Here is a 26,152-nt window from a genome sequence, read left to right as displayed (position 1 = left end):
GCATGTGCATGGGTTCGCTACACGCTTTTTTACAGCGTGGTAGCCTTGGCACCAAAACAGCGGAGAAGTTGAGACTAGCACTTCAACGCTCTTAGTTGTTGTGGAAATTGACCCACAATGCTGTTTACTTTCTGCACCTATGTAATATTGCCTAGTCTACCTTTAATTAAAAACAAAAATAGACTCAGTTTTTATTTGACATCAGATTTGACATCTGAGGAGTGTTTATCTCCACTCTGCTAACAAATATTTTTCTTCGCTCACACAGGAGTAATAGAGGCCTAGTTTAATAATTTTTCTAGATTTCTTTAACACCATTTTTTATTTTTATTTATCAGGGGAGCTGCAGCACCCTCAAGACCCCTACTTCCCGTGGCTATGATTATCACAATACATTTCTCCCTGCATAGTGTTTACATTTAGTCCATAATTGATCCCAAGATACTCAGGAAGACGTATGACCATATCAGCTATATTACCACACATTCAAACCCTTATAGTAGAGTGGATGTGCTATGCTCCAGTCTGTGAAACGCTTCATTATCTCCCGTTATGCCAATGATTTAGGACTTATTTGTTTTGCTCCAAGGAGCCTTAGAAATCAAATAATCAATTTGTCAAAGCATGTTGTCGTGGACGTGCCTATTTCAGGGTTAACAGCAGTGATTATGCAAAACTCTAATTCTGTTTGAGCAACCTGCAAGTCAATCATTAGCTATTCATGTCTTATCCTCAGCATTTGTGAACTCCCCACACAGCTTATGCATATTTATTTTTAAAATAAAATTCTCATGCAGCACATCACATTTGCATAACCGCTTTACAAGCTTCTTCACAGTGTTCAATGATCCCTATTTCTTCATCCAATCCGCTTGGCATGTGATTCATTCCACCAGACTTGCAGTCACAACAGCTGCATTACATATCACCTTTGATTCATTTGCAGGTGTTTTGAGTTTGGCTATGCGTCAGATGGGTAATTCTTATTCAGCCATGTCCTTTACATTGGCCCCTGGGTATATGTTTTTTTCCCCTTATCATGACAAAAGTTTGTTTTGTGTGTGCATATAGAAAAATCTATGCTGCAGCAGTGTTGGCCTTGTGTGTGATTGTCTCTGTGAATGTCCCTTTGCGCTGTTCTGGTGTGCAGGCAGGTGGTCTGCAGGCAGGTGGTCTGCAGGCAGGTGGTCTGCAGGCAGGACCAATATTCTGCACCAGGCTGGCCCTACTGGAGCTCATCGGGGTTGCTGATCTGGGGCAAGATCCAGGGCCTCTATGGCCTCCAGTCTTGCAGCTCTCAGTTCACTGCATCACCTTCTGTCAGACCAACACCTCCCATCAGTCCACACAGCCAGGGCACTGTCACACACTGATCAGTTTCACCTGTCCTTGTTATTATCTCCACCCCCTCCAGGTGTCGCTTGTTTTCCCCAGTGTATTTATCCCTGTGTTTCCTGTCTCTCTGTGCCAGTTTGTCTTGTATGTTTCCAAGTCAACCAGCGTTTTTCCCGTTCTCCTGCTTTTTGCATTCTCCTTTTTCTAGTCCTCCCGGTTTTGACCCTTGCCTGTTTCTGGACTTTGTACAGGTTTTGACCTTTTGCCTGTCCATGACCATTCTCTTGCCTACCCCTTTGGATTAATAAACATTGTAAGACTCCAACCATCTGCCTCCTTTGTCTACATTTAGGTCTCGCCTTGATAGACACAGAACAGGGCTGCAGGCTACACCACATTAACCCTCCAACCAGGGAACAGGGGTCACTTCCTATAGAACTCAGTTCAGCTACAGACCACAGCCATTAAAACAGCACAGTTGTCAAGCAGCAAATCTGAAGGGCCAAATCCTGAGTATATATCTCTATACCCTACACCTGAATTGTTTGTTACATCTGTTATAGAGCATAGCAAGACGTAAATGCACATGCTTTCAGAGTAAAACCAAAAGGGTGAGATCTAGTCTAGGCTTGTCACGCCCTGACCTTAGAGAGCCTTTTTATTTCTCTATTTGGTTAGGCCAGGGTGTGATTAGGGTGGGCATTCTAGTTTTTCGTTTTCTATGTTGGCCAGGTATGGTTCCCAATCATAGGCAGCTGTCTATCGTTGTCTCTGATTGGGGATCATATTTAGGCAGCCTTTTCTCACCTGTTGTTTGTGGGATCTTGTTTTTGTGTAGTGCCTGTTTACACTGCAATTACTTCACAGTTTGTTTGTTTTCTGTATTTGTTTTGGTGAGTTTCATTTGATTAAAACATGTGGAACTCTACGCACGCTGCGGCTTGGTCCAATCATTCTAACGATCGTGACAAGGCTACAATAAAATAAATAAAACTGGGCTATTCATTAATTCATAGTACAAGAAAAAGTGACTGAGATTTACTATATATTTTACTATTCAGTCACTGCATGATGCAAAATAATTCACTGCGTATCAAATGCAATGTTCAATGATAAGGATACAGTGATGTGGCGTATCTGAGGTCAGTGAGGATTCTGTGACCATCATCCAGCATGGAGAGAGATGCCAGGCAGGCAGGGCCTTCCAGCTTTCCATTTGCATCTGAGCAGAATAAGCCGATAAGAGCCTGAAGGACGGCGGGCTCTTTTGTCACGCCACCATGTGTAACTCTCCAGTCCTCCTCCCTCTCCCCAGCCAGCTTAGTGAGGGGACAGACAGACAGACAGACAGACAGACAGACAGACAGACAGACAGACAGACAGACAGACACAGACACACACACACACACACACACACACACACACACACACACACACACACACACACACACACACACACACACACACACACACACAGTAACAGGGGTGGCCAGCCCCAGAGCCTCTGAGCCTCTTCCAAGCTCCCCTGTAATTACCACTACTGCTAAATCACACTGGGAGCAAGACTAATAACTCCTCCTAATAACGTACAGTGTATGTGTGACCTGCCGAAGTTCAAATGACATCATCACTCACTGTGACTCGCAAGCTATACCATCCGCCATACCCCTCCTTAGATCACTTTTACAGAACTACAGCTAATCAGAGCTGTAGATTTCTCTCACTGTGTGGGAATGGGAATGGGACAGTCATTACGGTGCAGAAAGTGCTGTGTGTGCAGCTTCTCTGCCTGCTCATATACACCACCCATCAAGATGCTCATTAGTATTGTTGAGCTAGTTCTTGTGGTCTTTCGGGGGTGCTTTGTGGTAAATGTGCCACTGGAATACACCATTTACCTTGAATAATCATGATTAAGATAAAGAAATTGGGGCTGCTTCCTCAAACCACAATCTTGTACCATAAATTAGTATTCTATGATTGTTTGTATTGTGGAGCTTCAAGTAAACATTTCAAATCAACATAGTAGCCTACATCTTCTGAATAAATACACTGAGTATACCAAACATGAGGAACACCCCCCACCCCCTTTTTGCTCTCAGAACAGCCTCAATTTGTCGGGGCATGGATTTTACAAGGTGTCGAAAGCGTTCCACAGGGATGCTGGCCAATTTTGACCCCAATGTCCCCACAGTTGTGTCAAGTTGTCTGGATGTCCTTTGGGTGATGGAACATTGTTGATACACACCGGAAACTGTTGAGGGTGAAAAAAACAGCAGCGTTGCAGTTCTTGACACAAACCGGTGCGCCTGGCACCTACTAACATACCCTGTTCAAAGGCACTTACATCTTTTGTCTTGGTCATACAAACTCTGAATGACACACAGACAATCCATGTCTCGAGTGTATCAACGCTAAAAAAATCCTTCTTTAATCTGTCACATGGATTCACCTGGTCAGTCTATGTCATGGAAAGGTCAGGTGTTCTTAATGTTTTGTACACTAAGTGTCTATGTATGTACAGAAGGAATACTTTTGGGGGATAATGATGTGAACCTGGTGTAGTGGATAAAAAATCATAGCTGTCATCACAGCGCTGGAACCTATTGATCACTGACATCCAGCGTCTCCCAGGAAACGGATATGTTAGGTCCACAGTGACATTATTAAGATGGCTGTCTGTCATGTTAATCATGTCCCTTCTCAAGATACCCCATCCTGTAGGCTGATCTGTTTTAGCCTATTATCACAGTTCAGGTGAAAAGTGTTGTGAAAAACGAAAAGCACTCAAAAGTGCTGCAATGCTAAAGATGTTCTTGTGTTGCCGAATGAAATGAAGTATTTATAACCTACAAACACATGCTGCTGTTTGTGAGGTTATTTTTGCTGCTTCCTTTTAACACCCTGTCAGAGCAGATTAAAAGTAGAAATATCCTCTGTCTCTGATTGGGGTCAAGATGTTTATTGAGTGTCAGATTCACACTCATGTGAACTTTTGTGGAGGCTTATAGAGTACTACCATCTCCATTAGCACAGTAGGCAGTGGAGGATACAATCTGTTTTAATTGGCACAACACAATAGTGTTCAATGTCCGCTTCATCTATACATACGCAGCACACAGACTACTCTGTCTCCATATCAGTTCACATAGATTCACTCAGACGTACCAGAATGCATGAGACATGTAAGACACACCTGCTCTCTCCTAATCTGGTTGGACACTGGTGCAGTAACATAATGCAGATCAGATTCGTCCAGTGTCCCCTGCTGCATTGGAGTCTCTTACAATTGTTCATTTCACTATAATGAGGCTCATATGGAGAAGGGACTACTGATAGGTCATAAGAGTCACTCCCCTGTTCAATAGCACAAACCCAAGGATAATCTCACTATTGCACGTGCACGTGCACGCACGCACACATGGCCCGAAAACGTTGGTTCACTTCCCTTCTTTTTTTGAGAGGACACTTGGTAACAAGTTGCTGGATTTCTTCCTCTCTTCCCCGTCTCTCCCTCCCGAGCCTCTTTTTTCCATTCGAGTGCCATTTCTCTCAGGGCCTGTACTGTGTTCATGCCCTGTTGCTCTTATCTCCAGGCCAGGGAACCAGGGAGCCTGCTGTTTTAGCTGCTTCTCTTAAGGTTGTTTGCCTCCATGCACCAGTCTGCAAATTAAAATATATTGATGGATGCTCAGGCCTTCTTGGAGATGACAGGGCTATTTCCCCTCTTCACTGACAGAGCTCATCTTTAACGCCGCACTGCCTCCACTGAGCTGTCAATCTGGGCTCCCCTCGACCGATAACTGCCCGCTCTCACTGCTTAATTGTGTCTCAGTGATTCAGTTTGTCATGGCATGCCATTTCCGTGGCCATGGGTGGACTGATGGGACTGCTTGGTGTTACTCAGGCCTAGTCTCCAGAGACGATGTGAGAGGAATGATATATTGAAGATATGGAAAACAGTTGATCCTCACTCTCAGGTGCTAAACGCTGAATGATTTTCAGGCTCCATATTTTGTGCTGTATATTGTGGTAGAATGATGACTGTGCCAGCAGACAGGGTGACTGGTCCAGCCTGGATATTGTGTCTGCACAGCAGGTTTCTGTTCCATTGTGTTCTATTGTGGAAACTGGGTGACATTTATGCATTATTTGGCACCAGTGTGTTTTAAGTCTATGAATGGCAGTTTTCATTCCTTACCGTGGTAACAACAGGTCATGACATTTCCGACAGGAAGTGATAGTCATCAGAGCAAAAAAGGTGAGTAACACAGGTCTAGTGTGTGGAAATTGGCAATGCCTTACCCACATGCATGCACACGCACACACACAGACCTGTCCTGTTCATTTTTGTATGAGTAGAACTATTTCAGACAGAATAAGTGTAGAGCCACCGGTTCCGTATGGAAGGCTCTAACAACCTGTCTCACCCTATTTTGATTGCTGCCAGACCTAATTGTCTCTACTCTTGGGCACCAGCGTCAAGCAGACATTAATATTTCACTGGCACTTATATCAGCCTGCCAGAAAAGAGCAAGATGCACTAACTATGGGAGACAGAGGCTAAGAGCTAGCACAGGCTAAGTTTTCCTGACTTGTCTTAGATGTCACACTGGGTGACCACATCCTCAGACAAGCACACTAGCTGCCCTCTGGTATTCCGAGGTACACCGTAGACAGTCCTTGTGATGACCATAGTAAATGCCCCTGTGCATAAAATGTGACTGGAAACTGTGCTTTAATAGCACATACAGTGCCTTCGGAAAGTATTCAGACCCCTTGAATTTTTCCACATTTTGTTACGTTACAGCCTTATTCCGTAAATTGATGGAATAAAAACAATTCATCAGCAGTCTACACACAAAACCCCATAATGACAAAGTGAAAACAGGTTTTTAGAAATGTTTTGAAATTTAACAAACATAAAAGACAGAAATAGCTTATTTACATAAGTATTCAGACCTTTTGCTATGAATGCGCGAAAAGGAGCTCAGGTGCATCCTGTTGCCTTTGATCATCCTTGAGATGTTTCAACAACTTGATTGGAGTCCAACTGTGGTAAATTCAATTGATTGGACATGATTTGGAAAGGCACACACCTGTCTGTTGTCATGACGTTGCCCTGTTGGTGAGGTTTATGACCCCCATAAATACCTTTCCCCCTTTTCTCTCTCTATTCTACAGAATGGACTCTTGGAAAGCCCTTTGTTAACATAGAGAGAGTCTGGTAACATCAAAAGGTTGGGGAAAAGAACAATCTTTATGTAATCCAACCAGTTGGAAGTATCCGTTGGTACTTAAAGAATATGATGTCAGATCAGTTGTCGTCTGAGACATTATTACTGATGATAGGACGACAAACGGTATCTTGGAAAGTCTGCACATTCTAGTTATCAGATTCACATGAAATTGTTGTGCAATTTAAATGTTTAAATATGAAACTATTTGTGAAAAATGAAATGTAATTTCAGTTTTTAAAATTAGAGAATTGTTTTCATAAGTAAAATATTCTCAATCAGTGGCCACGCCCACGTGAATAGGCATTGGTTGGAAATGATGAACCAACCCCTTTTCTACATTTCTATAAGAGCACCCGTGACCCAATTCACGGCGAACTAAGCCAACCTCAGCGTGAGCTCTGGCTGCAAATGGTTGAACAACTACAACTTAACGAAATTAACATTGTGTTCCAGATGACATCAGGACTGTTATCCATACATTTAGAAGGGCGACTTTCAATGTGGAGGTGACGATCGCCACGGTGGAAGGATGAATTTCGACTATACCAGCCAGAACATAGCATGAGCTTATAGTATGGCAACTTGGTATGAACTTTGAACTCGTATTCACTAAAGAAGTGATACATCCTAGACGTTGAGTTATCAGCAGCAGCTGTAAATGTGCGTGGCCTAAGAAAGGACGGACAATCTCTTCAGAACAACAGGGTACTACAACGTATACGTTCTACCACACGACGATGGTACTACAATGTATCCGTTCTACCACAAGACGACAGACTACAACGTATCCGCCCATAAATACTCATCAAAGGACAAGAGAGATCTCTGCTGGGCAACCCAGCCTTCCATCTTCGACCAGTCTATCGAAGCACAGCTCAGAGTAAATATATTTCTTACATTTTCCTTTTCCGAATGGGCGGTATTTAGAATGGATAAGATTCTGTATTTACGATAGCATAGCTTCATAAGGTCCGATAGAGACACAATCCTTTTGTTCCTGAGTCTTCCCGTGCTTTCATTCAAACCCAACCCCCTTTCTTTGTGTAACCAGCTGTCATATCGGTTTCGTCCACTAAGGACGTTTTCTTTGATGACATAATTAGTAATCAATGTATGATCCATCCTGTGTATATGTAATTTTGTGTGATTATTCAGGTATTTAGTAAATGAATAATTAAACCAAATGTTGTATTGCTGATTCAACTTGTTAGCCAGGGTTCGTGAAGATATCCAAGACTTTTACGACGTTCAGATGAGACTGAATAAGGTGCCAATTAATAATTGACTGCTATTGATATAAAAGATTACCAGGTCTTTAAGAGTTTATTCGGAAGACAACAGCTTTATTAACATTATTCCGTGGTGCCCCAACTTCCTAGTTAATTACATTTACATGACTAGATTAATCAGGTAATTTTAATTACAGAGAACTTATTTGATAAAATAGCATGTCATATATCACTTAATCCATATTAAGACAGGACACTGTTTAAGGTCCCACAGTTGAAAGTGCATATCAGAGCAAAAACCAGGCCATGGGGTTGAATGAATTGTCCGTAGAGCTCAGAGACAGGATTGTGTCGAGGCACAGATCTGTGGAAGGGTACCAAAACATTTCTGCAGCATTGACACTCCCCAAGAACACAGTGGCCTCCATCCTTCTTAAATTAAGGATGTTTGGAACCACCAAGACTCTTCCTAGATCTGGCCGCCTGGCCAAACTGAGAAGGTCCTTGGTCAGGGAGGTGACCAAGAACCTGATGGTCACTCTGACAGAGCTCTAGAGTTCCTCTGTGGAGATGGGAGAACCTTCCATAAGCACAGCCATCTCTGCAGCAGTCCACCAATCAGGCCTTTATGTGGCCAGATGGAAGCCACTCCTCAGTAAAAGGCACATGACAATCCGCTTGGAGTTTGCCAAAAGGCACCTAAAGACTCTCAGACCATGAGAAACAAGATCCTCTGGTCTGATGAAACCAAGATTGAACTCTTTGGCCTGAATGCTAAGCATCATGTCTGGAAGAAACCTGGCACCATCCCTACGGTGATGCATGGTGGTGGAAGCATCATGCTGTGGGGATGTTTTTCAGCGTCAGGGACTGGGAGACTTGTCAGGATCAGGGCAAAGATGAACAGAGCAAAGTACAGAGAGATCCTTGATGAAAACCTGCTCCAGAGCGCTCAAGACCACAGACTGGGGTGAAGGTTCACCTTCTAACAGGACAACGACCCTAAGCACACAGCCAAGACAACGCAGGAGTGGCTTTGGGACAAGTCTCTGAATGTCCTTGAGTGGCCCAGCCAAAGCCCGGATTTGAACCAGATTGAACATCTCTGGAGAGACCTGAAAATAGCTGTGCAGCAACACTCCCCATCCAACCTGACAGAACCTGGGAGGATCTGCAGAGAAGAATGGGAGAAACTCCCCAAATACAGACGTACCAATCTGTGCTTCAACAAAGTACCGATTAAAGGGTCTGAATACTTATGTAAATGTAATATTTCAGGGTTTTTTCCTTATAAATTAGTAAACATCTCTTAAAACCTGTTTTTGCTTTGTCATTATGGAGTATTGTGTGTAGATTGATGAGAGAAAAATGTATTTAATCCATTTTACAATAAGGCTGTAATGTAACAAAATGTGGAAAAAGTCATGGGTCTGAATACTTTCCGAAGGCACTGTACACATTCCAATTAATAAATGACCCAGATGAATATGACATATGTTCAGAGATTACCACACACACCTTACCCTTATAGTGTTGATAAGACAGCCTGCCCTCCACTAACCTGGAAATATACAGTACATCATTACATCAAATGTGCTTTTCCAAATGACTCGAAATACACACAGCTGATTTGCAGCAATTATTTTACCCCAGCCTCTTGTTTTTGCAAATTAATTAGCTTTATTGAGGTAAATTGGCCTGTCAAAGTCAATGTGTGGCGGCTGACACAGTGCCAGGGGAGGATGGGAAATGGTTAAGAGGGAGAGAGAGACAACTACAGCAGATAAACAATACCAAACAATGGAATCCTTAAATGCAATTAGGCTAAAGAATTAGGAAGTCTATGGTTGTGAAAGAGAATGTTATGCCTCAGAAGATCCACTCTTCTCAGGGAGAAAAATATTCTGCCAACTGATAATGCAAAGCCCATAATTTCTCTTCACTGGTATCTTCCAAGTATTAAAGTGGCCATTCTACTCCAACATATTCATTTTCACATATCCAACCAAGAAAATAAGCACCTAAGAATGGGTTGTAAAAATTGTACTACTTTTTTGGGCTTGCTGAATAATTTCACTTGCTGAATAGATTTTTGGATAAATAGAAGAAATGAGAGCATTTTTGTAATGGAAGACCTTATGGATCTCTGACTCAATATGTATCTGAAGTTACGCTCCACTTGGTTGGTTTAGCATTCTGCTAAAGCTGCAGCCATTCAGTGACTTAGGAAGAACGACACTAGAATATTGCATGACCCAGGAAAGACTCACTGCAACAACATGCTGCAGCTGAAATGTGGCCTTACCAACTATGTGGGATACTATAGCTGTCCCCATATTCTCCCATAGGGTTTGTTTTCTCCTCTGCAACAGAATGGGTAATGCCATCATTTCCAATGCTCCTGTGGACGGGGGAATAGTGCATGCTGCTAAAATGGAATGCTAAAAGGTGATGAGGAAACACTTATACCTAATTATCAACTTCCCTCATTCTAATTTCCCTTCACTCTGCCTTGTGACAGGTGCTCGCTTTCTCTCTCTCTATATTTTCCCATTACCTACTGAGCTCAAATATGGAGCCTCAAATGGCAAACATTTGCTATGGTTCATGTCTCCTTGGGGGGGAAGACGTGATGATGAGCTGCTTGGTTCATTTTACATTAGTCACTCAAATTTCACATATTCAGTAAAATATACACATGTTATCCCAACAACACATTGGATAATTCAGTATGGAAATCTAGCTAGAATAGTGAGAATAGAGAATAAAACTTCAACTAGCAGTTCAATTAAAAAGAAACAGTGACAAAAGCATATTGTTAGGCTGTTGACATTGTCTATTATTTCTCAGCTTTCAGTTTTTTTTATATAACTGTAGTTTTTTGAAAAATATACAGTACCTATAAGCTCTTATCATGAATGCTCCAAAGGCATCTCCATGGAAACCATTAGAGATAAATAAAATGACCAAAAATGATCTTTTCACTTCCGTCTCTCACTGAGTAGCTTTCTATAAACATATATCCTTTAAGGGATACAATTAACCAAACAACGCCACGCTCCACTTATTAAAGGACAAATAAACCATGTTCATGAAATATTTACAACAAAACATGCAGCCCTAAATGAAACTGGAATAAACACCCTTTTCTCTTTCATAACGTCATATCTAGACAAATTGGAATTCATTCGAGTCGAATGTATTTAAACTCAAACTGTCAGGCAATTGTCTGGAGCTTTCAAGTTTGTTTGCTGCTTTTTGCAAGATATTTCAGTGATTTCTTTGTCCAAAATCAGCAATTTATATAATGTGATAGCTATTGCAATTATACCCTCAGCAAGGGGAGCGAAAACGCACAAAACATTTTTTAAAGCCTGCACACTGGCACTTGGGAGGATGTTACACTGAAAAGGAGTGCTGCCCCAAATATCCATGGGTACACTCAACAAGACCATATGTGTTTTCTCATTTCCTTTCATGTGTGGGTGTGTGTAAATGTATTTGGACCCCCTTTACACGGTCTCTCATTTATACCCAAAAGCACATCTTACAAGGTCACTGGACTGCAAAGTTTACCCAAAGGGCATTCTTTGTTTTATGGTGTACTTGGTTACCCTGCAGTCTGATGGGCTTGGAAGGTAGGCTACTGTTTCATACACAGTACAAGGCAGGTCAAGGCCATTGTAACTTAGTCCTACAAGGGAGAGCAGCTCCAGAGGCACCGAGAGGAAACTGAGAGTGTGGGGTCAGGGAGGGTCCTGGGATGAATGAAAACCTGGTCTGTCAGATGTGCACACTGCCTGGAGAGTCCAGGAAAAACAGAAACTACTAGTCTATGGATGCACTATTACAAGGATTTCAGTAGATATCTTGCTGAAAGAGCTATTGTTCTGTACATGCTAGTGTTTGATGTGATAGCTGAAGGCTATGCAACCTAGAACTGGACTGTTGTTTGTTTGTTCAGAGTTTGTTGACTTTCATAATCCCAAATGGCAGGCAAGTCCGAAAAATTGTTTTATACTTTTGTTTTATGATAGGGAAAAAATAGATCAAATCTGTTTGAAGACATGATTCATCTTGTATGAAGTTTATCAACCAACCCAGCCCTCAATTGTTTATTCTTTATTCTCCACAGACCAAGTGTATATCACTTCCTTCCAACAGAAACTCAGCGAGGGAAAGGAAATCTGAATTATGCTTCAGGTCCATTTCCAAGTTTCTCAGTAATATGATCTGGTACTGGTGGGAACATTTTGACAACTCAGCCTTTATTAAACCCTAACTCTGAATCTAATACCACATCTAGAGTCACTGAGTTTGGCTAAGCAGACAGAATTACAATCTGACCACCCAGAATGTCCAACACCACATGCCTGTATTCCACTAAAAGTACTTTTAGCCCTCTGTATGGAAAGCTTAGCTGGAAAGGATATCCTTTACTACCGTTAATGAAGGATGAGGTATTATACCCCTTCTAAACCTGCAACAATGCAACATTCTAATACAAACTCAACATATTATGAAGAAGGCCATAAACACAGTAACACACACGGCTTCACTTCCCTCCTCTCTATCACTCTTCTCCTCTCTTCTACCTGTCATTTCATCACAATGATTAATTACCTCTCTTGTTCTAACAAATTATTAGGACTCCATCATCTCCCATCAGTCCTGAATGGGAGTCCAATCATCAAACATAACCAGGTGATCCACAGCACGTGAGGAGGGACTAGAGCTGCCTTTTCACACAAAGAACACACAGCAGTTCTGAGAAAATCCCAATAGGTTCCATTTCATAATTATTCTGCATCACCACATTCTTCACAGTCTTTGTTTCAGTGACAAGGATTTGAAATGTAAGAATGCTGATTATGGCCATTCATTCAGCAATAAAAAAGAGTGCATCACCAGCCTCTGTGCATTGCAGCTGCATCAGCTTTCTGGACTACACTGTAACTCAGGGATTCCACCATCTGGAGCAAGTGGATAATGACTGTCTCTTTTCCTCTTCCTTCTCTCTCTCTCATTCATTTATGATACAGCAGTACCCAGGCTCAATCCACTTATCGGAGGAGCATAGCCCTCACTCTGTTGAACAGTGTGGCCAGTGATGAAGATGAGCGGTGTGTCAACCTGGAAACAAACTGAGGCCAGACTTTCCTTTACCTGGCCGGAACTGGGCTGACCAGAGAGCATTTAATTAGGCTTGGGACCATAGGTATAATATATGTAGATATTAAACAGGTGTAGAGAGAGAGTGAGCCAATCACAATAGATTAATCACAATAGTTATATAGGATTTATCAGTGTGGTCGCGCCAACTTTAAGGGGTTAGTAATGAAAGGTCAAATGCAGACGTTTTTATCTCAACATCAAATAATTTTTCGCTAATAATTACGTACCTTACTGGGATTGTTTTCAATTACAATGGTAAAAAAGAAACAAAAATAGCTTATTTGCAAAAAGCTATTTCTCATGTAAGAATTTTTCTAGGACTGCCTGGGAGTGGTCTGAGTGCAGAGGGAATTTGAAAACTAGCTGTTATTGTCAGAGAGGTTTGGAACTTTATTTCTTATTGGTCTGTTGACTCATTTACCACCTGGTGATGTTACCAGGCAGGTGAAAAGTCCATCCTACCAAAACAGGCAAACATTTCAGCCGGTCTTTTCAAACTGCTCTTACACTAAATGGCATTCACAATTTCGCAGTATTATTCCCACCTCATACTGTGTAAATCTATATAAAACACAGGGAAATCACACTTTTAACTGCACTGGGCCTTTTATAAGGAATTTTGGAAATGAATGATGGCTGTGTTGTTTTTATAAAATAACTTTTTTATGGCATTTTAAGAAGACACCTGAAAAGGTCACTTTAGCAAGTCCTTGGAGTGATAGTATGTATCATCAAAATGCAGCTTCAGAATCTTAAATCAGATCACAAGAAGCTGACAGTACAGGATGTAACAGACAGTAATTCCCAATAGTTATCTGGCTCCCTGATCAGTTTTGATGTATCAGCCATTATAGATGGATTGTCACGATCGTGTGGAGGATTGACGGACCAAAACGCAGCTTTAGGAAAATAAGCCATCTCCTTTTTATTGAAGAAGAAGGCAAACGAAACAAACACACTTACGAACTAAACAAAACAAGAAAACGATCGTGAAGCTAAACAACGATGTGCACACACAGGCTACAAACGTATCACATAGACAACGCTAGACACATGTACTCAACACAAACCCATATACTACACCAACAACCCCTTTACCATAGAATCACCCAAAACCAACAAAACACAAACATTCCCCATGTCACACCCTGACCTAACTAAAATAATAAAGAAAACAAAGAATACTAAGGCCAGGGCGTGACATAACCCCCCCCTTAAGGTGCGAACTCCGGGCGCACCATTACACAGTCTAGGGGAGGGTCTGGGTGGGCTTCCATCCACGGTGGCGGCTCCGGCTCTGGTTGTGGTCCCCACGTCACCACAGTCCCTAACCACCTCCTTAGCTTCCTCCAAATGACCCCCCTCCACATTAACCCCATTGCATTAAGGGGCAGTTCCGGACTAAGGGGCAGCTCCGGACTAAGGGGCAGTACCAGGGTAAGGGGCAGTACCAGGGTAAGGGGCAGTACCAGGGTCAGGGGCAGTACCAGGGTCAGGGGCAGTACCAGGGTAAGGGGCAGCACCAGGGTAAGGGGCAGCACCAGGGTAAGGGGCAGCACCAGGATAAGGGGCAGCTCCGGACTGAGGAATGGCAGCTCCGGACTGAGGAATGGCAGCTCCGGACTGAGGAATGGCAGCTCCGGACTGAGGAATGGCAGCTCCGGACTGAGGAATGGCAGCTCCGGACTGAGGGACTGCAGCTCCGGACTGAGGGACGGCCCATGGCTGGCTGACAGATCTGGCTGCTCATGGCTGGCTGACGGATCTGGCTGCTCATGGCTGGCTGACGGATCTGGCTGCTCATGGCTGGCTGACGGATCTGGCTGCTCATGGCTGGCTGACGGATCTGGCTGCTCATGGCTGGCTGACGGATCTGGCTGCTCATGGCTGGCTGACGGATCTGGCTGCTCATGGCTAACTGACGGATCTGGCTGCTCATGGCTGGCTGACGGATCTGGCTGCTCATGGCTAGCTGACGGATCTGGCTGCTCATGGCTGGCTGACGGATCTGGCTGCTCATGGCTGGCTGACGGATCTGGCTGCTCATGGCTGGCTGACGGATCTGGCTGCTCATGGCTGGCTGACGGATCTGGCTGCTCATGGCTGGCTGACGGATCTGGCTGCTCATGGCTAGCTGACGGATCTGGCTGCTCATGGCTAGCTGACGGATCTGGCTGCTCATGGCTGGCTGACTGATCTGGCAGATCCTGTCTGATTGGCGGCTCTGGCAGATCCTGTCTGGTTGGCGGCTCTGGCAGATCCTGTCTGGTTGGCGGCTCTGGCAGATCCTGTCTGGTTGGCGGCTCTGGCAGATCCTGTCTGGTTGGCGGCTCTGGCAGATCCTGTCTGGTTGGCGGCTCTGGCAGATCCTGTCTGACGGACGGCTCTAGCGGCTCCTGTCTGGCGGACGGCTCTAGCGGCTCCTGTCTGGCGGACGGCTCAGTAGGCTCATGGCAGACGGGCGGCTTTGCAGGCTCATGGCAGACGGGCGGCTTTGCAGGCTCATTGCAGATGGATGGCTCAGATGGCGCTGGGGAGACGGATGGCTCAGATGGCGCTGGGGAGACGGATGGCTCAGATGGCGCTGGGGAGACGGATGGCTCAGATGGCGCTGGGGAGACGGATGGCTCAGATGGCGCTGGGGAGACGGATGGCTCAGATGACGCTGGGGAGACGGATGGCTCAGATGGCGCTTGGCAGACGGGCAGTTCAGGCATCCCTGTGCAGACGGCAGACTCCTGCCGGCTGAGGCGCACTGTAGGCCTGGTGCGTGGTGCCGGGACTGGTGGCACCGGGCTGGGGACACGCATCTCAGGGCTAGTGCGGGGAGCAGCAACAGGACGCACAGGACTCTGGGGACACACAGGAGGCTTGGTGCGTGGTTTAGGCACTGGTGGTAAAGGGCTGGAGACACGCACCATATGGCTAGTGCGTGGAGGAGGCACTGGTGGTACTGGGTTGGGGCGGGGAGGTGGCGCCGGAAATACCGGACCATGCAGGCGTACTGGCTCCCTTGAGCGCCGAGCCTGCCCAACCTTACCTGGTTGTATGCTCCCCGTCGCCTGACCAGTGCGGGGAGGTGGAAAAACCCGCACCGGCCTATGTAGGCGAACCGGGGACACCATGCGTAAGGCTGGTGCCATGTACGCCGGCCCGAGGAGACGCACTGGTGACCAGATGCGTTGGGCCGGCTTCATGACATACGGCTCAACGCTCAGTCTAGCCCGGCCGATACGTGGAGCTGGAATGTACCGAACCGGGCTATGCACGCGTACAGGAGACACCGTGCGCTCTACTGCGTAACACGGTGTCTGCCCGTACTCTCGCTCTCCACGGTAAGTACAGGGAGTAGGCGCAGGTTTCCTACCAGACTTCGCCACACTCCCTTTAAGGCCCCCCCCAAGAAATTTTTGGGTTGTACTCACGGGCTTCCAGCCTTGTCTCCGTGCTGCCTCCTCATATCGCCTCCTCTCGGCTTTAGCTGCCTCCAGCTCTTCACGAGGAAGACGATATTCTCCAGGTTGTGCCCACGGCCCCTTACCATCCAGTATCTCCTCCCATGTCCACGAATCCTGTGTAGGTAGGTCCTGTTGCCGCTTTCCATGCCGCTTGGTCCTGTAATGGTGAGTAGTTCTGTCACGATCGTGTGGAGGATTGACGGACCAAAACGCAGCTTTAGGAAAATAAGCCATCTCCTTTTTATTGAAGAAGAAGGCAAACGAAACAAACACACTTACGAACTAAACAAAACAAGAAAACGATCGTGAAGCTAAACAACGATGTGCACACACAGGCTACAAACGTATCACATAGACAACGCTAGACACATGTACTCAACACAAACCCATATACTACACCAACAACCCCTTTACCATAGAATCACCCAAAACCAACAAAACACAAACATTCCCCATGTCACACCCTGACCTAACTAAAATAATAAAGAAAACAAAGAATACTAAGGCCAGGGCGTGACATGGATATGATAATGGATTGTCCTCCATCCCCTCTACATCTGCTTCCAAGTGTGAACTGACTGCTTGATTTATGGGACTTGGGAAATGATCATTAATTAATTCAGTTGTTAAGATGTCCTGTTCAAGGTCATTGTCCATTAGGTTCCCATAAATTGGTCTCACGCAGTAAATCTCTATAGAATCCAATCTGAATGGTGGTGAATGGAGTCATCAGGAAATGGACATTCCAAGACCTTAGGTATCGATATAATTTCGGAAATATGTGTCACCTCCATGTCTGTCAATTTTATGAATGGAATTTATGATTTATCCTAATAATTAGGCAGTAAGATAAACCTGCGTTATGTCTTCTGTCAAAACCATTAGACGTAAAAAGAGAGAACATATTAAAAACGAACACAGAGTCAGTGACACTCTCCTCTTGGATTTACATTTTATTATGGCTTATTGGTATAGATTCGTTCAAGATGAAGATCAAATATCTTCCCCTAAAAAGTGGAAAGGATTGTGATAAAAATGAAAGATGCTATCACCAGATTACAGCAGGTATCAAAGGGAATGTGAATCATTGCTGTATATCAAAACTTATTTGCTGAAGGTCTGAGAATAACATGCATCTTAAAGACAAAGGACATATCCTAGAGTGAATCGTCATTCATCAGTTAACTTCCAAACATACTTTGTACAGTAAGGTCACAATAAAACCTAAAATACATATAAAAGTGTTGGCCATTGTTTCACAACCCCGACAATGCAAATAACCTGAAAGATTAAGTCATTACACCAGGTTCTGTGGAGAGAATGGTCAGAATCTACTTCCCTGTAAGATGTTGAGGGAATTTAGGGGGATCTGCCTGGCTGTATCAAGCTAAGTTAAACCCTCTTGAGCTCAGTAAGTGTTAAGGGCTTTATCCCTCTTTGCAAATGGCCATTAGATTCCAACAAATCCTGCTCTCTCTGCTGTGTGGAGCCGACCCAGACAGCTTGATCCTCACCCTGGAGGGTCTGACCTAATGACGAACCAAGCTCCTGTTGAACAGTCAGGAGAATAGACCAGCCGTTTGATGTATTCATCTAACCAGTCTTGTCTTATGACAGAAGGATGCTGATCAGAAGCAGCATTACTACAGAACAACATTGTTTAAATTAGATTTATTTGTTTTACTCTTGTTTTGCGGAGAGTGTAGGTTAGGAAAATGCAATTCAAATGTCATTGTAATGAAAGCTGACAAATTATATGTGTACTGTGCTTCAAAGGAAATTGGTAAATACATTCCATGGGGACACGTGCAATCGGTTGGAAAGCAATTGAACAACAATGTAAATGTAAAAAGCTTAATTGGAAGTTCACGTTTCTCCATCTGCTTCATGACTTTGTAGTAGGGGTAGGGGTTTAGACAAATTGCATAGCCTGTGGTTGATGTTGGAGACAGAAGAAGCTATTAATTCAACTCAAGACAGAATAGATTTCACACTTGCTTTCTCACTTCTTTCTTAGGGTGCGTTCACATACAGTGAGCTCCAAAAGTATTGGGACAGTGACACGTTTTGTTGTTGTTTTGGCCAGTGGTGAAAAAAGTACCCAATTGTCATACTTGAGTAAAAGTAAAGATACCTTAACATAAAATGACTCAAGTAAAAGTAAAAATCACCCAGTAAAATACTACTTGAGTAAAAGTATTTGGTTTTAAATACACGTAAGTTTCAAAACTAAATGTAATTGCTAAAATATACTTAAGTGTCAAAAGTAAAAGTATAAATCATTTCAAATTCCTTATATTAAGCAAACCAGACGGCACAATTTTCTTGTTTTTCTTTATTCACTGGTAGCAAGGGGCACATTTCAACATTCCGACATAATTTACAAACAAAGCATGTGTGTTTAGTGAGTCTGCCAGATCAGAGGCAGGAGGGACGACCAGGGAAATTCTCTTGATAAGTACGTGAATGGACCATTTTCCTGTCTTGCTAAGTACTTTTGGGTGCCAGGGAACATGTATGGAGTAAAAAGTACATTATTTTATTTTGAAATGTACTAAAGTAGAAGTAAAAGTTGTCAAATATATAAATAGCAAAGTAAAGTACAGATACCCCAATAAACGACTGAAGTAGTACTTTAAAGTATTTATACTTAAGTACTTTAGACCACTGGCTTTGGCTGTGCATTCCAGCACTTTGGATTTGAAAGAATACAATGACTATGAGGTTAAAAAGGGGGACTATGTACGGGGGACTATGTATGATACAGTCTTATACTTAGCTATGCCCTCCCCGGATTTTGTGTTAAACGCTCTACAACAAAGCTTTCTTAGTGTCCAACATTCTTTCTCTGCCCTTTACCTTGTTCTGAACACCTCCAAAACAAAGGTCATGTGGTTTGGTAAGAAGAATGCCCCTCTTCCCACAGGTGTGATTACTACCTCTGAGGGTTTAAAGCTTGAGGTAGTCACCTCATTCAAGTACTTGGGAGTATGGCTAGACGGTACACTGTCGTTCTCTCAGCACATATCAAAGCTGCAGACTAAAATGTAATCTAGACTTGGTTTCCTCTATCGTAATCGCTCCTCTTACACCCCAGTTGCCAAACTAACCCTGATTCAGATGACCATCCTACCCATGCTAGATTATGGAGACGTAATTTATAGATCGGCAGGTATGGGTGCTCTCAAGCGCCTAGATGTTCTTTACCATTTGTCCATCAGATTTGCCACCAATGCTCCTTATAGGACACATCACTGCACTCTATACTCCTCTGTAAACTGGTTATCTGTATACCCGTCGCAATACCCACTGGTTGGTGCTTATTTATAAAACCATCTTCGGCCTCACTCCCACCTATCTGAGATATCTACTGCAGCCCTCATCCTCCACATACAACACACGTTCTGCCAGTTACATTCTGTTAAAAGTCCCCAAAGCACACACATCCCTGGGTTGCTCCTCTTTTCAGTTTGCTGCAGCCAGCGACTGGAACGAGCTGCAACAAACACCCAAACTGCACAGTTTTATCTCAATCTCTTCATTCAAAGACTCAATCATGGATACTCTTACTGACAGTTGTGGCTGCTTTGCATGATGTATTGTTGTCTCTACCTTCTTGCTCTTTGTGCTGTTGTCTGTGCCCAATAATGTTTGTACCATGTTATGTGCTGCTACCATGTTGTGCTGCTGCCATGTTGTTGTCATGTTGTGTTGCTGCCTTGCTATGTTGTTGTCTTAGGTCTCTCTTTATTTCGTGTTGTGTTGTCTCTCTTGTTGTGATGTGTGTTTTGTCCTATATTGTTATTTAATTTATTTTTATTTTTAATCCCAGCCCCCGTCCCCGCAGGAGGCCGTCATTGTAAATAATAATTTGTTCTTAACTGACTTGCCCAGTTAAATAAAGGTTAAATAATAAATCAATTAAATTGAAGTGAACTCTTGGGTGAAAAACTCAACTCAAACTCAACTAAAGCTCTCTTGCCAGTTCACTTCAAAATGTTTGTGATCTGAGTCCTCTGCATTCACTTTGCTATGTATAGAAAAGAACCAAGATCTTTTTCCAACATTTTTTATTTATTTTATTTATTCACCCTTTATTTAACTAGGCAAGTCAGTTAAGAACAAATTCTTATTTACAATGACGGCACAGTGCAGGACAAACCCTACCATCAGAACCTGTTATCGGACAGCCATGGATGTACCTACATACATTTTGAAAGGTAATAGTTTGTATTTAGTTACAAAATAAGACATACTAATTATAATCAAAATATAATATTTACATGTAAAAATTACTGGTAGCGGGATAAATAGCAGAAGAATAATTGCAGGTTTAAATAATGCTTAAATTGAAAATGTTATACTCAAAATCTTACCACCAACCTGCACATCATCTTTTTTTAGTTGGTGGCACTAATGAGAGGGGCTATGGCAGGGGAAACGGTCTTGCAGTAGCTTATGGTGCTTGGTGTGGAAATAATAAGTGAACCTGGAGAGCTTTGTGTTCACATTGCACTAAAAAAGGGAACCGAACTAGACTTCAAGTGAGCCGAACTCTGACCACCTCTGGAGATGTTCTCAGTTTGGTTCATTTCGTGGGCTCTTCTGACGGGTCTCTGAGTTCCTTTGGAGCATTCACAATGCACAGAAATGTAAGCGAACCGCACTGAGTTCCCCAAAATTGTCTGAAAGGGACCAAGTGTGAGTTCCCAGTTCTGCTTGAGTGAGGCGCCACTTTGTTAAATGGATGATGAATGACTTGTGTCTTGAGGAAATGTCACCATGGCCTAAAAGCCATAACAGTGGGTCCATAAATGATTTTAGCTGCTGGTGCAGTGCCTGAATGAATAATGTTCAGACATTTAAGATATTTTAGAGCTGGAAGTTTTCCTTGCTGAACAGACGAGCTGGCCTTTTCATTGTACTGCGCTCCTTGCCGTTAGACAGTAATTGGTTTTAATGCACAGCTAATTCCACTCTCTGGCAGGAGAAAGACAATAACCGAGCTGAGTGCTTTAAGTAGGTTGTTGATTAAAAAAAATGTATGCTTTTAATCAGTACAGTTACAGTTCCATTTTTATGTGTGGACATCCATTTTACTAATGGTCTCCAATTTGCTGAAGCAATTTGTAGATAATGCATCATTACCTCTCTCTCCACCTAAACTACTGGACAATGCCCTTCTCTCTGACTTTGACACGATAATGAGGAAGGAGAAATAGGATGTTTTTCATATCTATTGTCCTTGCAGTATCTTCACTCATCAGGCACACTCCACTCCAGTTAGACATCAGTCTGAGAGTGTGAGGGAGTAGCATGGACATGAGGAGAGCAGAATGCAAATGATTCCCTCTCCAAATTAACCTGCCCCCTCCCCTCGACCACACAGCCACTCTAAGGAACATTCCGGTGACTGTAGAAACCTGTGACAGGACCATTGGACCCATGAGCACTTCCATTTCCACAAATGAAATGGCCCGTCCTTCTCAATGAGGCCCAGATCCGTTCCTCTTAAAGAAGCTATTAGCTTTCTAACCAGAGGGAGCACAGTTGGAGGAGGAAGGAGGAGGGCTGGAGGAGACTGAGGGAGGACGGAGCAGGAAGGAAGAGGGAGGAGGCTGGGGGAAGCAGGAGGATGCTGAAGGAGACTGTGGGAGGCAAGAGGAGGTGGAAGGAGGCTGGAGCAGGGCTGGAGGAAGCTAGAGCAGGAAGGAAGAGGGAGGAGGCTGGGGTAGATTAGAGGAGGCTGGGGGAGGCAGGAGGAGGCTGAAGGAGATAGGAGGAGACTGGAGAATTGCTGGAGCAGGAAGGAAGAGGGATGATTCTGAATCAGGAAGGAATAGGGAGGAAGTTGAAGCAGGAAATAAGAAGGGGGAGGCTGGAGCAGGGCTGGAGGAGGCAGGAAAATGGAGGTCCTGTGCTGCTGAGACAGACAAGCTTTAGGCTACTCTCAGAGGGAGAAGCTGCTTGGGTGACTCTGTATGTGTCCCAGGCAGCCACCATTATACGCTTAATTTGCATACACAGGTACTGGGATTTGGATGTTGTTGTGTTAGTGAGACAATTTTATCTTACTGCATTGTGTGCCTCGAGGACAATATCATTTAGCTTCTCTACATGAATGGCTTTGCTATTGCTTTCCTACATTCCCATTTCTTTGGTGATGTGATGCTTTTTCTCTCCCCTCCATCTGACCCTGGTGAATAATGAGCCAACAATACTATCGATTACCCCAGGGCCCATACAGCCAAGGTCTACAATTCAAAGAGGGGTCAATAGTATCGTAACAACAAAGGTTAGCGCAACGGTAATAACATGCCCCATTTGCAATTAGATTGACTAAACAGTAGGAGAAAGACACTTGTTAAAGTTCACTTTGAGATAGTGTCATTCACACATCTGGGAATCAATAATTTTCTGTTCAATTGTTTCACAGTCTAACTGGCTAACTATAGTACACAGCCCAAAAGGAATCACAAAGTGAAATGCTGTGAGGAAAAACCTTTCTATAAATGTTACGTTTCTGGTTGTGGTTGAGGGAAAATTTAATTTCAGGCTGCTGATATTATTTAGGAAAAGGAGTCCATAGCCATGGCCAGTTCTGCAGTATTCAGATTGGGCTTGCTGGGGCAAAGTTAACATTATTTTTATGCATCTTGTGGGAATGTTTGATTATTCCTTATGCTTCTTAAACATCACTCTAAAATGAATTGGTGCTATTTATTCTCTCCAGAGTTTGTATTGAAAAGGCAGCAGTGAATATGTGATGTCGTGTTTTGGCTAGGGCAGAGGCATGGGGAAGAGGATTGCCTGGGTTAAAGCTCTACTCTGAACCCTGACTCTGACTCTGGTAAAAGACAGCGATGTTTCTCAGGGCCTGATGTCCATGATGAAGAGTGATTGTTGATCCGAGTCAACAAAAAACTGCCCAGTAAACAAACAGTGTCCCAGAATTCCCTCCAGGTTATGGCATATGCAGTGCTAGTTCTGCAGAGAGAGATAGCGTATGGTGAGTGTAGGCACGGTGGAAGAAGAGTCCGATTACAAATCCCAGACAGCAGGCAGTAAATCGGCAGTCCCTCAGCGGTTTGAGATGTGAACCAAGTCACACTTCTACCTGTATTTGTCAGACCCGGGGCCAGTCTGAATGGCTTGTCATGTGCGTGGGGGGATATGTGTTCTGACAGCGTTGGCGTTCTGTCTGCACATCTCTCCACTTTGTGTCAGAGGAGCTCATGGATGCAGACATCTAGATCAGATGTCCCGATGAACAGATTCAGTTCATTTCTCACAGGAGAACATTCTGTAGTATTGCTTTGGCTTCAGACCCTGTGTAGTGCAGTCTGGTCTGGCATACAGGATGGGAGCGTTCAAGACCATTGAATCACACCAGGGAAGTTATGGACACACTACAGTGGAGTTCTGCTTCACTGATGGTTATGACCAGTGGCTATGCAGAATTTCAAAGGGCTGTCTATTTCGAGACAGACAATTACTACAATTGTTACATAAGAGTTCTTACAGCTTTAGAAATAATACAATGAAATACCATTACTCTGTAGAATAGACAATAGAACTCAGGTAGAGAGGAATGGTTACATCATGCTACCTCTGGCACAGCATCAATCTAAGGTGAAGGCAAAGAACATTGGATTTGAACCATACTGGAGCTATTGCATTTTTGCCAGGACTACAGTAGCTGCAGTGGATATTTGGTCACATAGGGCTGTTATGACAAGGTGTAGACAATACTTTTAAATGACGCAAATGCATTAGAAGCAACATTCGTGAGACACAGAAAATAGTAATATGACGTCTTAAACCCCCACAGCATATCTAAGACTATAAATATGCCAGGTCGTGAAAAGCCATGGCCTTTATTCTGACTCTGTATGAATCAACCCCCAAAGCAGAAGTAAATGCAGCGCAGCAGTCTGGATGCTCTGGTGCTCTGTACAGCCTGCTGAGGCCTGTCTGTGGCCATTAACCTCTTCCTGCAAACAAACCCTGAGTCCTCACTGTTTCACTGTGGCTTCCCTTTAAACTTTAAATGCAGGTCTGAAAGAGAGAGAGAGAGAGAGATTGAGAAAAGAGAGCGAAAGAGAGAGAGTGTGTGTGTGAGAGAGAGAGACTGATAGGATAAATCAAAGACCCTGTGGAATCACAGACCATTTATAAGGATATTGTGTTCAGTTATAGCATAAATCATCCTTTGCCAAAGTAACTCTCCAGCACACAAACACAATTGGTAAAATGTGCAGTATAAAGCCACTGTTTAATCTTTTCTGTTTGTACTGTAGGCTAGTCTATGTCTGGAAGTTAGAAAGACCAAACCTTTCAGGGTTTTGCTACTGTCTCTGCAGCTAAACCTAAAACTTAATTACAAGTATATGCAGCTGGAAAATGTAATCGCTACGGTGGTGTCCCTTTTGGTTTTTAAATCCACTTCTTTCCATTCCTAGAGTGATTCAGAGAATATCAGAAGCTAGTGAGACAGTGCAAACCAATAGCCATGAACTGGACATACCACAGGCGTGTAACCCCAATTTCAAATGTTAAAAGAACCAAATTAAGCCAAGGTATGCCTGGACTGCCCTACAATATATTGGAACACTGGTGTAGGGGCTCTAACTCAAGATTACAGTTTGTACTGATTGCACATGTGAACATACTATATAATAGAGACGAATGATGCTCTGTGTCAGCCAAGCCTATTATTTTGTGGGCTGTCAAGTCAATTCAAGTAATGTTTTTTAATAGAATAGGGGATCTTCCTAATGACTGTGAATTGTACAGTGCATGCTCGCTCCTATTAGTGGAGTCATTTTGTCTCAGAAGAGGGTAAAGGAACTGCAAAATACTCCACAGAGAATTATACATTCACAGTCGATATCTGATGATTAAAGGAAAGGTAAGCAGTGCTCTGTGCTCAGTTTAATTATTGCTAATAGTTTCAGGCCTGTGAATTATTCCATATCCCTTTGTTTCAGCTTCAGAGCTTTGAGCTTTGAGACACAAACACAACATGTCCACACAGACACCTGTTTCCGACCTCTCCTCTTGGCTGATCCATCCAAACTCCCATGGATCCAAATGTTCTTCCCCAGGTTTCCCAGCCTTATCCATCTCTCTAATGTCTCCTTCGTCTCACCTCACAAACTTTGTCTCACCTCACTGGCTGTGATTGGATATACCTGATTGGACATACCTGTGGCACCAAATTGGGTGTCGGCCTTCGTTTACACTGGTTACTGGTGACACTGGGATATGGAAGAGACAGTGTCCCTTGCTTGTCTGGGGAGCTTCTGCCAATGCCTTACAAATGAGGGTGGGTGTAGTTGATGTATGGTCTAATGCAGTTTTCTGTGGGTTCCTCTGTCTGAGAGAGAAGAGAGCTACATTATGTCTGCCTTATATCACTGTGCTTCCAGGGACTTCATTTAGAGTCATGTAGTGAAGCTGTAGGCTGATGGAACACTGTTTTAGTGAGGAGAGATGCATCACCTTCTCTGAGAGAGCATTGTTTTAGTTTGTTTTGTGGAGGGGATTGTTGTTGGATTTCAATCTACTGACCGGTGAGTGTTGTACCACACTGTTGTAAAACATGAGAAAACATTCACTTTGTGTTTCTGTATTTCACCCTGTAGCCATGCAAATTCAGTTAAAATCTCTAGGGTGGTCTCGCTAAAACAGTCTATGATCCACCTCTATACAA

The sequence above is a fragment of the Salvelinus fontinalis genome, chromosome 4 (assembly GCF_029448725.1).
Source record: "Salvelinus fontinalis isolate EN_2023a chromosome 4, ASM2944872v1, whole genome shotgun sequence".
NCBI lineage: Eukaryota > Metazoa > Chordata > Actinopteri > Salmoniformes > Salmonidae > Salvelinus > Salvelinus fontinalis.
The sequence above is the reverse complement of the archived record's forward strand: the minus strand, read 5'-3'. Positions refer to the sequence as shown.